The following is a 13,344-nucleotide window of genomic DNA, read 5'->3' on the forward strand; positions in this document are numbered from 1 at the left end:
TCCAGGTACCAATGTCTGTTTTCCTTATGAATTGCCATGTAACAAATTACCCCTTGCAGCTGAAAATCACAACCACTTATTGTCTCACCATTTCTTTGGGGAAAGCATCTGGGTGCATCTTAGCTGGATTCTCTCATGAGATCGCAGTCAAGCTGTTAGCTGGGACTGCAGTCATCTGAAAGCTGGACTGGGGAAAATCTGCTTCCACACTTGCTCACATGATTTTTGGCAGTCCTCAGTGTCTACCTGGATGTTGGCCAGAGACTTCAGTTCCTCCTCATGTGAGAAGCCTGAGTATCTTCATGACATGGGACGTGTCCGCTGGATTCCCCTAGAGCAACTGATCCAAGAGAAAGGGCAGGAGGGAGAGAGAGAGAGGCCAAGACAGACCAGGAGAGACCAAGACAGATGCCATTGTGTTTCTTACGGTTTATTTTTCATTAAATAATATTAGAAGAATTCATGCATTTTTATCAAATATCATATTTTTCAAGAAAGAAGAGGTTTTAACTTTTTTCCATGAGAAAACTATAGGGTTTCATTTTAGACAAACGATAATAATAAGATTCATAAAATAAAAATGAGCATTTACTATGTCCCACTCCACTGAAAACAGAGGTTAAGACGATGGTCTTTGGCACAGACTGTCTGGTGTTGCCTTTCTGATCCACCACTTACTGGTTATGTGTCTCTGGGCAAGTTATTTAACTTTCTGTGCCTCAATTTCCTCATATATAAAATGAGGGTAATAATAATATTTACCTCATAGAGTTGTTATGAAAATTAAGTGGGTCACTAAGGTGCTGGCATTTTGTCAGATTTAGCTAATATCCATATTAGGTAGTATTTACAAATATCACCTCATTTAATACTCAAAATACCCTAGGAGGTAAGAACAATTATTATTTGACTTCATAGGTAAGGCAGTTGAGCCTTGGAGATGTAGGTTAAGTAACTTACCTAAATGTATACAAATGAGTGGCAGAACTGAGTTCTATGCAATTCTCCGACCAGAGGTTACTTAAAGTAAATAAATAAGAAGTCCCAGATGTGGGTGAAAAGGATCAAAAGTGCAGGTAGAATCTAGATTAGAGAACTCATTGGCAACTGTAATTGTTCGGAAGTTATTGTAAAAGAATATTGAAATAGAAGAAATTTTAGAGTACCATCAAATCACCGTATAGTTCTTACAGGAAAAGTGAACATAGAATATCAGATAGTAGATAACCTGGCAAGAATATAAGGAAGCAGAGGAAAGACATTTGAGAACCTGCCACCCATCTCCAAAGTCTGACCAACTGACATTGGGGTCCCTTTTCTATGCTACTAAGTTGGAATGGTTCCAATAACCAGAATTGCTTTGCATTAAATACCCATCTGCCACTCAGGGTGTGGTAGACATTAGGCCTGTCCACAAATATTCCAGTTGTCCTCCTCCTGGGAATATGGTGGAACTACATTTCCCACCCTCCTTTTAAATCAAGTATCGCCATATGACTTGCTTTGTCCAGTGAAACATGAGTGGAAATGATGTGTGTCAGTGCCAAGCGGAAACTTTAAGAACTAATATGCCTTGTGCTCATGTCCAGGTGATACCTCCTTCAGCCCGGATCCTTGAGGGGCTATAGTGAGCAGAGCCTCCCTCTGACCTTCTTTGGACATGTAGTGTGAGCAGGTGGTAAACCACTGCTGTTTTAAGCCACTGGGATTTGAGGGGTTGTTTGTTACCCCAGGATAGCCCATCTACTCTGCCATGATTATGCACGGTTTCAAAACCTTCTTTGTAAGAATTGTAGTATCTACGAAACTTTAGTGCAGAAAACATTTTGTTGAACTCTATTACTAGTTTATAAGGTACCAAAAGTACCTACAGCTAGTATTTAGCTGCTTATAAACTGTAGCATCCCTGGAACTGAAGCCATCCTTGGTCCTGAAGGAGAGAGCTCCTTAGCTTTTAAGGCTCTTCCGCACTGGGTCAGTTGTCCTGCAACATAAACCATCAAAAGTCAGCAGAGCTTACAGTAAAGAAAGCCAACACTAAACATTATATATGTTAGAGTGGTAAAGTTCCTGTTGGATTATAGTCATCAGAAAACAAACACACTGGCTCCTGTTTTCATCATTTAAAAAACAACAGTATAGCACAGGGAACTATACTCAATATCTTGTAATAACCTGTAATGGAAAAGAATCTAAAAAAGAATATATAGATAGATATAGATATATCTATATATAGATAGATAGATCTGAATCACTTTGCTATATACTTGAAACTAATACTACACTGTAAATCAACTATATTTCAATAAAAAAAGAAAAACTTTGTTAAACACCCACTCACCCCCAGGGTACAAGAATGTCAAAGTTGGGTAAGACCTGTCAACTCTATATCCATGTTGTAATGTAATCCTGGGATGACACAGTTGGTTACCTGAAAGTATCCATTTTTGTACTAATTTATAACCCTAGTAAAACAAGGTGGCCTGAAAACATCAACAACAAAAAAATAGAAAACAACTAAACCTGACAGAGATTGGAGAGATGACATCAAGCCAGGAACACCAAGAGAGGAGTGTAGAACAGATTCCCCCTCAGAGCCCTCAGAACGAACCAGCCCTGCTGACACCTACCCTCCAGAACTGTGAAGGAATAAATTTTTGTTGTTTTGAGCCATCCAGTTTGTGGTATTTCATTATGGCAGCCCTAAGAAACCAATACACCCATCCACTCCAAATAAAGACCTTTCAAAATAGATAAAGAGCATACAGAAAAACTTTTATTAACATAAACTAATGTCTCTAAACTTTAGAGATTGTCGAAGGTATCAAAGACAAAATAAAGTCTAAAACATTCTTGCAAAACATTATCGTCTTTTTCTGAGGAGACACATTGATGACACACACTAAAAAAAAAACCTCCCTAGGTTCAGAGTTATTTTACCTCCATTTTATTTCAGTATTGATTTTGCAACAATATGTAGAACGAACAGCACATCTGATAAATGGATCCCCCAAATGTCATTTGCAGTAACAAGAGAGGCACAATAAATGTCTCACATTTTAGAGTACAATTTCCCTCAGGTGTTAGCCTCACACAGTCTTCTATGTGTATAATATAATTAAAGCTGCTGCCAGGGGTTTAGAGGAGGGGGAAATAAGGAGTTATATTTTCAGAGTTTCATTTTTGCAAGATGAAAAGAGTTCTAGAGATGGACAGTGGTGACGGGTGCACAACAGTGTGAACGTACTTAATGCCACTGAACTATACACTTAAAAACGGTTAAGAAGAAAAATTTCATGTTATGCATATTGTACCACAATTTAAAAAAAATTTTTACATAAGTACACTGAAAATAAAGAAATAATACTTTTTCACTGTATTCAAGAGTGTAGATATATACCTCATACAATAATCTATATTTACAAAATAATTCCCACTTTTTCATTGGTGTTGCGGAGTAGAAAGACTTTTATTGAAGAGGACCACCACCACATTAGTCACGGTACTTTGAGTTATAGGGCCAGAGCAGACTAGGGCAAAAGAGAGAATGCATTGGCACATATAACTAGAGAGTTTGGGTGTAGGCTGGTGATGACTGGGACCAGTGGATTCCCAGGATATCATCAGAACTGGGTCTTTCTCCAGCTCCATGTCCTGCCTCCCTGCTTCTGTCTGGGCTGAATCACCCTCTGGTAGAGCCTCTCCCCATTATGGCATCCAGCTGCTCCAGACTGCACTCTCCTGGCCAGTAATCCCAGCAGCTTTGGCCAAAGTCCTGGAATTGAGAGCCTGGCTTAAGGCTCCTGCCCATCATGAAGCCAGAAACGTCAGGGAGTGAGGGAGTCCAGCCCCACCAAAGCAAACGGCTGGGAACTAGTGAGGGTGTCTTTCCCCTCCCCATAAAAAGGATGTGCTGTTAATAAAAGGGGAATGAATGCTAAGTAGGCAAAAACAACACATGTCCACTACATGAACCAATTGAATGTCCTCTAAAAATAATGTCAGATAATTACATTTGTTAAACATGTAGAAACAGCCTCTATACCCTCAAGCTACTATATGTCTCCCTAGCTGGTTATAATTATTCACAGATATGTCCAATTCTCTTAGACTGGAGAAAACACAGATAGAAATTAGGAGAGATTAACCCAAAAAGTAAAAAAAAAGAAAAAAAATTAAAGTGGGTAAGTTCTTTTAACCAGGGTCTGTACATAAAGTAGCTAAAAAACTCTGTGATGAGCACAGTAGCTTCTATTCCCCAATCCTCACAACCGCTTCAATGAGAGAAAGATCCTTCCTAAAAGTCAGCCTGGGAAGGTATCTGTGTCAGGCTGGTCCTCCTTCCCATCTTCCCTTTCACGGTCACTCTTCATCTTCTTTACAAAAGAAAGGCACGTGTCTGTCCCAACCTGATTCTAACTCTGGTGTATTTCCTCAGGTGTAAAACTAAGCAAAGGTACAGTTCAACATGCTGCCAGCAGTGCTGAAGTCGTTAAAGACTATAAAAGCTGTGTTGGTGTACAAGTCCTGTGATTCTGATTCTTTGCAGTTAAAATTGAAGGAATGAATCATCAGCTAATAGATGACTGAATATAATCTTTATATGATTTTGGCATATAACTTAGATGAAGTGCAAAAATTGTAGTGGCATTGGTACAACAGAATTCCTTCCATTCCCATCTATTCTTTTCATGTGAATAAGGTTTCTCCAAGCTATATCTGTAACACCGAAAAACGAATGGAATTGATGTCAAGCCCTGTCTCAATAGTAGAAGAAAAAGTTTTACTATCATTACTATTAAACCTTCTAGCAATAGTAGTACCTTTATTCATCCAAAATACATAAATTAATTTTTTTAAATGCAGCCTCATTCATCTCATTGAGATGCACTTCCAAAAACATTTTTACTTTTTATGTTTAATAATTATTCATAAAATTTGTAACATATGGGCTTCCCTGGTGGCGCAGTGGTTGAGAGTCCGCCTGCCGATGCAGGGAACATGGGTTCATGCCCTGGTCTGGGAAGATCCCACATGATGTGGAGTGGCTGGGCCTGTGAGCCATGGCCGCTGAGCCTACGCATCCGGAGCCCGTGCTCCGCAACGGGAGAGGCCACAACAGTGAGAGGCCTGCATACTGCAAAAAAAAAAAAAAAAAAAAAAAAATTTGTAACATATGTATGGTACTTTAATTAATAATCTGCTGGTAGTAATAGTGACTCAAACTAGGAGATACTTTAAAATATTTACAGACTTAGGTCACAGGAAATAAAAATAAAATTTAATTTCTGTATTGCAGAGAATTATGCTAGAATGATAAATGAAATACTGTTAGGGACAAAAATACATTACACTAGGATAAAATTTTCTGGGAGAAATGGAATGGAAATATGAAATAAAGAGCAAAAAGGGACAATATAAGATTTCCAACTATTAATGAACAGCTGGCTTAAGTATATTAAAAATACATGATAGTGAGTATCAAATTGCTGTGATATTTAATTCTTTTGAATACATTTAAAAGAATAATACTTTATAAATATATCTAATGCACCAGAAATTATATTCTTTGCATTGCTTTAAACTTGAGAAAAAAAATTTTAGATGTCAATTTAAAAATGTGTGAGGGGAGGGCTTCCCAAGTGACGCAGTGGTTGAGAGTCCGCCTGCCGATGCAGGGGACACGGGTTCGTGCCCTGGTCCGGGAAGATCCCACATGCTGCAGAGCGACTAGGACTGTGAGCCATGGTCGCTGAGCCTGCGTGTTCGGAGCCTTTGCTCCACAATGGGAGAGGCCACAACAGTGAGAGGCCTGCGTACCGAAAAAAAAAAAAAATGTGTGAGGGGGGTACATTGTTTATACATGTAATAAAAGTGTATAAATGTAGTCCATGCTAGCCAAAAATACTTGAAGAACACTGATCTAAAGGAAGAGACAAGATGTATACTCAGAAAGAAAGTAATACAATAAGGAAACATATGAGTCCTAAGGGACCCCACGTAGAAGAAGATACATATGCTTAGGAAACCGTCATATATGTAGTGGTTTGAGAGAAGGTAAGGTTCCCCCGGGTAGAGGCAGGCTGGCTGCCAAACCTGGATCAGAGTTCCAGCTTTTAGTCACAGAGACTTAGCTTGGTCAGAATACTTTAGAGTTAATACTTCATATTCACCACACCGGCAGATTACTTAATTTATAGTAAGAACTGCAACTATCACGCTCAGTACGATGTGATAGAAACCAAATTATATACAAGCAGAAGGTCATTTGCTAGGTCTGGTGGAATCAGAAGAAGGGATGAGAGTGGTGTATCAGATGGCAGCAGGTGGACCCCTGCCACGGGCACTGGAGGACTCCAATTCAGGGGTCAGGCTGTAGGCATGGGCAGGGCTGGGAGGGATTCTGCCACCTTCTGGCTTTTGGGGCTTCCTGGTTTATGCTAGGCCACGCTTTTTCAGACTGATTTTATTAGAACACTAGGAACATATTAATCATAATCAAATTCCAATCCTCCCTCCTGCATTTGACCTGCTGACCACCTAAACTGAAGTTTCTTGGCAAACCCATTCCTCATTTACACATTTACAGACAATATCTGGCCTTCTTCTAACATAAGATTGATTATATCCATTATGTGTGGATTTTTTCTTGTTTAAATATCAGGTAAGGACTTCCCTGGTGGCGCAGTGGTTGGGAATCCGCCTGCCAATGCAGGGGTCACGGGTTCAAGCCCTGGTCCGGGAAGATCCCACATGCCGTGGAGCAACCAAGCCCGTGCGCCACAACTACTGAGCCTGCAAGCCACAACTACTGAGCCCATGAGCCACAACTACTGAGCCCCCATGCCACAACTACTGAAGCCCGCGCGCCTAGAGCCTGTGCTCCACAACAAAAGAAGCCACCACAATGAAAAGCCCATGCACCGCAATGAAGAGTAGCCCCGGGCTTCCCTGGTGGCGCAGTGGTTGAGAATCTGCCTGCCAACGCAGGGCACATGGGTTCAAGCCCTGGTCTGGGAAGATCCCACATGCCGTGGAGAAAATGGGTCCGTGAGCCACAGCTACTGAGCCTGCGCGTCTGGAGCCTGTGCTCCGCAACAAGAGAGGCCGCAACGGTGAGAGGCCCACGCACCGCGATGAAGAGTGGCCCCCTGCTCGCCGCAACTAGAGAAAGCTCTCACACAGAAATGAAGACCCAACACAGCCATAAATAAATAAATAAACTTATTTAAAAAAACAAAATATATTTAAAAAAAAAAGAGCAGCCCCCACTCGCTGCAACTAGAGAAAGCCCGTGCACAGCAACGAAGACCCAACACAGCCAAATAATAAATAAATTAAAAATAAATAAATAAATATCAGGTAAAATTTTATTTTGAAATCTTTGTGGGAATAGAGATGATGGGGATCTCATTCCCAGGTATCATCTATAAAACATGTAATAAGTGCAATTATAAAATTAACATATGAGAAGAAGAAAATTGAGCACATGAATTTTGCAAAATAGGGCTAATTAAGACCACTCACACTGCCCTGTACTAGTCACAGCCACTTTGAAGACAGTTGGCTAAGAAGGAAGCTTAATTAATTCAGCACACATTTATTGAGCTCCAACTCAGGTGCTGAAGCATGCCAAGATGAGGGGATAGTGTTACCAAACGCAAGTTTGTGTGTTCCACACACAGTGAGGCCAAACAAACTGAAACGGAGCTTGGAGCAGACAAAGGATTATTACAGGGACGAGAAAGGAGGACGGGTGTTCAAAACCTCCGACACCCTGAAGGGTTACAGCAAAGCATTTTTAAAGGCAAGGTGAGGGAGGGGCATCCCAGGGTAGGTGATCACCTCCTGCACAATTCTCTGATTGGTTGATGGTGATCAATCCTTAGGTGCCAGAAGGTCTGGGGGCTACGAGCTCAAGATCATCAAGCAGTTAATTTCTTCCATTTGGTGGTGGTTTTAGCATCTGAAAAACTCAGGAAATATGCATTAGATATTATTATCTAGGTACTTCAGAAAGGAGCTAAAGCAGAGGGGTAGAGGTCTGTCCCGGGAAGGCCCTATAGGGTCCTGCTCAATTACAATAGGAAGAGAATTAAGGCAGACTCTGCTATCAAGCCCTCACATGTAAGCAGATAATTCTCATACCGTGTGATAAATGTACAATCAAGGAATAAAAGAGGGTTATAGGAGCACAGTGGTAGGGAGTGAGGGATGGGCTTCACAGAAGAGACATTTTGTCTTTGTCTTGAAGGAAGAGTGGAAACTTACTAGGAGGATACAACCAATATTGAGAGTATAATTGGTATCTGGAAACCTGCAAGGGCATTGTCTATTTTGAGAACGCTAAAAGTTCAGTGTTCCTGGAACTTAGGGTTTGGTGGGAGGTGCAGAAAGTAAAGGAAGTTTGGATTCTACCAATCTGCAGTGGGAGTATGAATATGATTTCACATGGATTGGACCTCTGGGCAAGCAGGGAAGTAGCACTTTTTAGGAGACCACAAGCCTAAGAGAGGGCACCCCAATAAGAAGTTACAATTCCTTGCCTGGTTTCAGGATCAGATTGTTTTCAGACCTAGACTCATTGACTGAGTCCCCAGGAATAAGAATCCTGCAGCACCATGGTGAGTATGCATGGTAATGATAACCTGGGTCCCTCTTAAAAGGGACCCATGGATATTTACTTACATAAATGTACACTGCGGAAAAGGTAATATACAGACCTTTCAAGGACTATTGGACACAGGCTCTGAATTGAATTGCTACCTTATCACAGCCCCTGTTGGAGTAATAAAAGGAGATCTGACCAAGGCCTGGCTTACAGTGGGTCCACTAGGTTTGCAAACTCACCCAGTGATCATTTCTCTGATTCTCAAACGTAAAATAGGAATTTACATATCTGGCTGCTGATGCAATCCCCTCATTGGGTCCTTGGCCTGTGGGCTAAGAGGTCTGAAACCATAATTCCTTGGCTAAGATAGTAAATCAAAAACAATATCATAGTCTGAGAGTGGGTGATGGTGGAGATTAACGCCACCCTTCAGGATCCAAAGAATGCAGAAGTGGTGGTCCCCATAATGTCTCCAATTCAGCGGTCCACCCCCTGCAAAAACCAAATGGATCCTGGAAGATGACTGTAGACCACAAGTAGTAGCTTTACCGTAACTGCCTGTCAGATGTGGTATCTCTGCTGGAACAAATGACTATGGCCCCAGTTACATGGTGTGCAGTCATTGATTTAACAAATGTGTATTTTTCTATTCCAATCCAAAAAGAAGGGCAGAAACAGTTTGCATTCACATAGAATTGGCAACAATATACACTTATGGTTTAGCCCCAGGGCTATGCTTCTTTTCTCATCTTCTATCATAACACAGTGTGAAGAGGTCTAGACTTTCTGGACATCCCACAGGACGTCATGCTGACCCATTACAGTGACAATATTATGTTGATAAGGCCAGATGACCACAAGGTGCTGGCACACTGAATGCTTTGGTGAGCCCTTGTCATGGTGCCATTCCCCAGGGAGACCAACCAGTCATGTGGTGGCAGCATGTTGACTACATTGACCTCCTTCCATCGTGAGAGTGCCAGCAGTTCATTCTCATAGAAACAGGCATGTATTGTTGGTATGGCTTTGCCTTTCCTGCCGGCAAGGCTTCATCCCACACCGCTATCTGAGGACTTATGGCTTGTCTGATTCCTCCTGGCGTGGGAACACAGCAGGCCAAGACCCACTTTATAGCAAAGGAAATGTGGGAGTGAGGTCAAGACGGAGGCATCCACTGATTGTGTCCCCAACCATACAAGCTGGATGTTGCCGGCGTGATGGAGCATTCACACAGCCCAGCAAGACAGCACAGCCAACAACTGAGAGGCACAAAGGCCGCTGCCTTGTCCCAGAGGAAGAACGGTTCTGCAGGGTGGTTCATGCTCCGCAGCGTTCCCCTGTGGATCAGGCCAAGTCAGACTTTACCTGAGACCACATCCCCGCCTGGCTCTTTCCCTTTATTTTGCTTCCTTCCCTCCTTTAAAGGCTTTTCCCGGAGAAATGCTTTTCCATCAACAAATCATCGTGCACTGAATTCCTCTTCTGGCTCTGCTTGTTTAGAACCCAACCTAAGACAACCGCCTCCCCCTGCAAAATGCCCCTGAGAGAGGCAGCATCAGGAAATGTGAAACCATGCTTGCCAGAGTGGCCAAATTCCTGCTTTGGACAAAGGATCTGCCTTCATTAGTTCTTCCTAACTAAACAGATCCTGAGGGCTGGGAGTCGGTCTCTGGGTTTTTATACTCTTGGAACATGGAACCACATTCTAGGAGTTATTGGAAATCATAGGATAAACCCACATCCTCCTGGAGTGACAAATGTGTCAGAAAATTTGCGGTAAATATGTTACATTATGCACATGTATTATGAAGTAGGGTACAAGATGGGCAAAAATTTTAGACGAAATACACGATCTCAAAAGGCATGTCTCTCCTGAGGCAGGCAACTGAGGGTCCCCAGAGTTCAAGTTCCTTCTCTGTAAGAGGTGCTGAGGTGGGAAAGTTTGATGTGCGTTGGAGAGTTTGATGAGCAGAGCTGGTGATGGTTGCTTTGAACAAGACAAGGAAACAGCCTTCAACCATCGGACCAAGGCAAGAAAAGGAAAGAAACTGGAGTTCCACCAGACCAATTTATAATACGTTTCTATACCTTCCCTTTGTAATGTCTGACATATTTGAGGGCTTATTTGCTAAGCACTTTACATGCATGAACTAGCTTAATCCCAGCAACACTCTGTGAGGTGTGTACTGTGAGAAGCCTCATCTTAACATGTGGGAAAAGCGAAGTTCAGGCAGGTGAAATAACCACCAAAGGAACGGAAAATATGTGGGTATATCCACACCTACCTCCACACTCTGTGTCTTCTCTACTCTTTGTGCTCAGATAATGTGGGACATATAAAAATAGAGAGACACAGGAACTTGCTATCTCCAGAATTAAATGTCACTGAAGTCAAAAAGAGCTGAAATCCTGCCTGAATTAGAACATTTCATTTCCCACCTTTTACCCTAATGTTCACTTGATACTTTTGTTCCCTTGATTTCATATTTTTCAGCTGGATATTTTAAATTAAAAACTTTGACTTCTCTCTTTTACCATGCTGTATTTAGTTCTCTCTTATCACTTACATAAATTTTGCCCTGGATATATCCTCCTAGGCCTGGTATGCTACATGAAAACAAATAACAGATAAGTATGAAAATATTAGAGATAAGAACAAGCAGGTTTTACAAGTCTAGAAGTTATAAAGAATCTCTTTGTAAAGGTAACATTTTATTTCTTTATTAAAAATTTGCCAGGTTCGATGTATACTGTTCATCTGCCTGTAAAAAAAAAGATTTAAATGCTGTTTCAGGGTCTCATAAATACAACCTCAAACCTATAGCCTCGAATTTTTCATGAGAAAGGATGGAAGTTGACTTATCCCTCACTCATCAATATCATCAATTAAAAAATGCTTTAGTACTTTCTTCCTACTCTGCTGAGTTGCTGGGCATAAATCCAAGAATATGAGGCATATATAGCCAGACTCTAAAGATGATTTCTATCCCTTTCCGGCTTGCAGTTTTATAAGTCAGTCTCATGTATCAATTAACATTCATATTGATATATTTCCCCAGAGTATTCTAGCTTGCATTTGTGATATGGGAGCTGCTGTCACAGTTTGTTGTATCTCCTTAAAAACTTTGCCCTGGTGGATATAAAACATTATTTTTCATAGGTAAGTTAGCCAAGAGCTTCAGAAATTTTGTCAAAACACATGGTTTCTAACATTTAAGTTTACATGCACAGAGTACAATAGTTACACACAATTAAAATCAGTTTTATTTTATTTATTCTTGGCTGCATTGGGTCTTCATTGCTGCTCATGGGCTTTTCTCTAGTTGTGGCGAATGGGGGCTACTCTTCGTTGCAGTGTGCGGGCTTCTCATTGTGGTGGCTTCTCTTGTTGCAGAGCATGGGCTCTAGGCATGAGGGCTTCAGTAGTTGTGGCACGTGGGCTCAGTAGTTGTGGCACACGGGCTTAGTTGCTCTGTGGCATGTGGGATCTTCCTGGACCAGGGATCGAACCCATGTCCCCTGCATTGGCAGGCAGATTTTTATCCACTGCACCACCAGGGAAGTCCTTAATATCAATTTTAAACAGATGATTTAAAACACTGTGAAGTACAGATGGCCAAAAGGCACATGAAAAGATGCTCAACACCGCTAATTATTAAAGAAATGCAAATCAAAACTACAACCAGATATCACCTCACACCAGTCAGAATGGCCATCATCAAAAAGTCTACAACAATAAATGCTGGAGAGGGTGTGGAGGAAAGGGATCACTCCTACACTGTTGGTAGGAATGTAAATTGGTGTAGCCACTATGCAGAACAGTATGGAGGTTCCTTAAAGAACTAAAAATAGAGCTACCATATGATCCTGCAATCCCACTCCTGGGTAAACATCCAGAGAAAACTGTAATTCGAAAAGATACACGCACCCCCATATTCATTGCAGCACTATTTACAATAGCCAAGACATGGAAACAACCTAAATGTCCATCGACAGATGAATGTATAAAGAAGATGTGGTAGGGAATTCCCTGGCAGTCCAGTGGTTAAGACTCCAATCTTCCAACGCAGAGGGCACGGTTCAACCCCTGGTCAGGGAACTAAGATCCCACGTGCCACGCTAAGACCCCACATGCCCTCACAGCCAAAAAAATGATGTGTGTGTGTGTGTACATACACACACACACACACACACACACACACACACACACACACACTGGAATATACTCAGCCGTAAAAAAGAATGAAATAATGCCATTTGCAGCAATATGAATTAACCTAGAAATTATGATACTAAGTGAAGTCAGACAGAGAAAGACAAATATCATATGATATCGCTTATATGTAGAATCTAAAAGAAAAAAAAGACACAAATGAACTTATTTCCAAAACAGAAAGATACTCACAGACACAGAAAACAAACTTATGGTTACCAAAGGGGAAAGGGGGTAGGGGTAGGGATAAACTGGGAGGCTGGGATTAACATATACACACTACTATGTATAAAACAGATAACCAACAAGGACCTACTGTACAGCACAGGGAACTATACTCAATATTATGTAATAACTATAAGGGAAAAGAATCTGAAAAATACATATATACATACACGTATAACTGAATTGCTGTGCTATACACCTGAAACTTACACGATATTGTAAATCAATTATATTTCAATAAAAAATTTAAAAGAAACTCTATGAAGGCCTTTCTGACAAGCATTCAATAATTTTA

At 41.2% G+C, this 13,344-nt stretch overlaps 1 long non-coding RNA gene across 1 annotated transcript in view; it reads right to left on the minus strand.

Moving 5' to 3' along the window:
- The window catches only part of LOC141278775 (uncharacterized), a 27,187-nt gene continuing 13,843 nt past the window's right edge, over nt 1-13,344 (minus strand). Inside the window, exons 3-4 of the long non-coding RNA XR_012331972.1 lie at nt 1,872-1,984; nt 1-340 (exon numbers count right to left, since the gene is read on the minus strand). This is a non-coding gene — a long non-coding RNA (uncharacterized lncRNA). The remainder of the gene's footprint in view (nt 341-1,871; nt 1,985-13,344) is intronic.

Source organism: Tursiops truncatus, chromosome 5, assembly GCF_011762595.2.
Source record: "Tursiops truncatus isolate mTurTru1 chromosome 5, mTurTru1.mat.Y, whole genome shotgun sequence".
Classification (NCBI taxonomy): Eukaryota; Metazoa; Chordata; class Mammalia; order Artiodactyla; family Delphinidae; genus Tursiops; species Tursiops truncatus.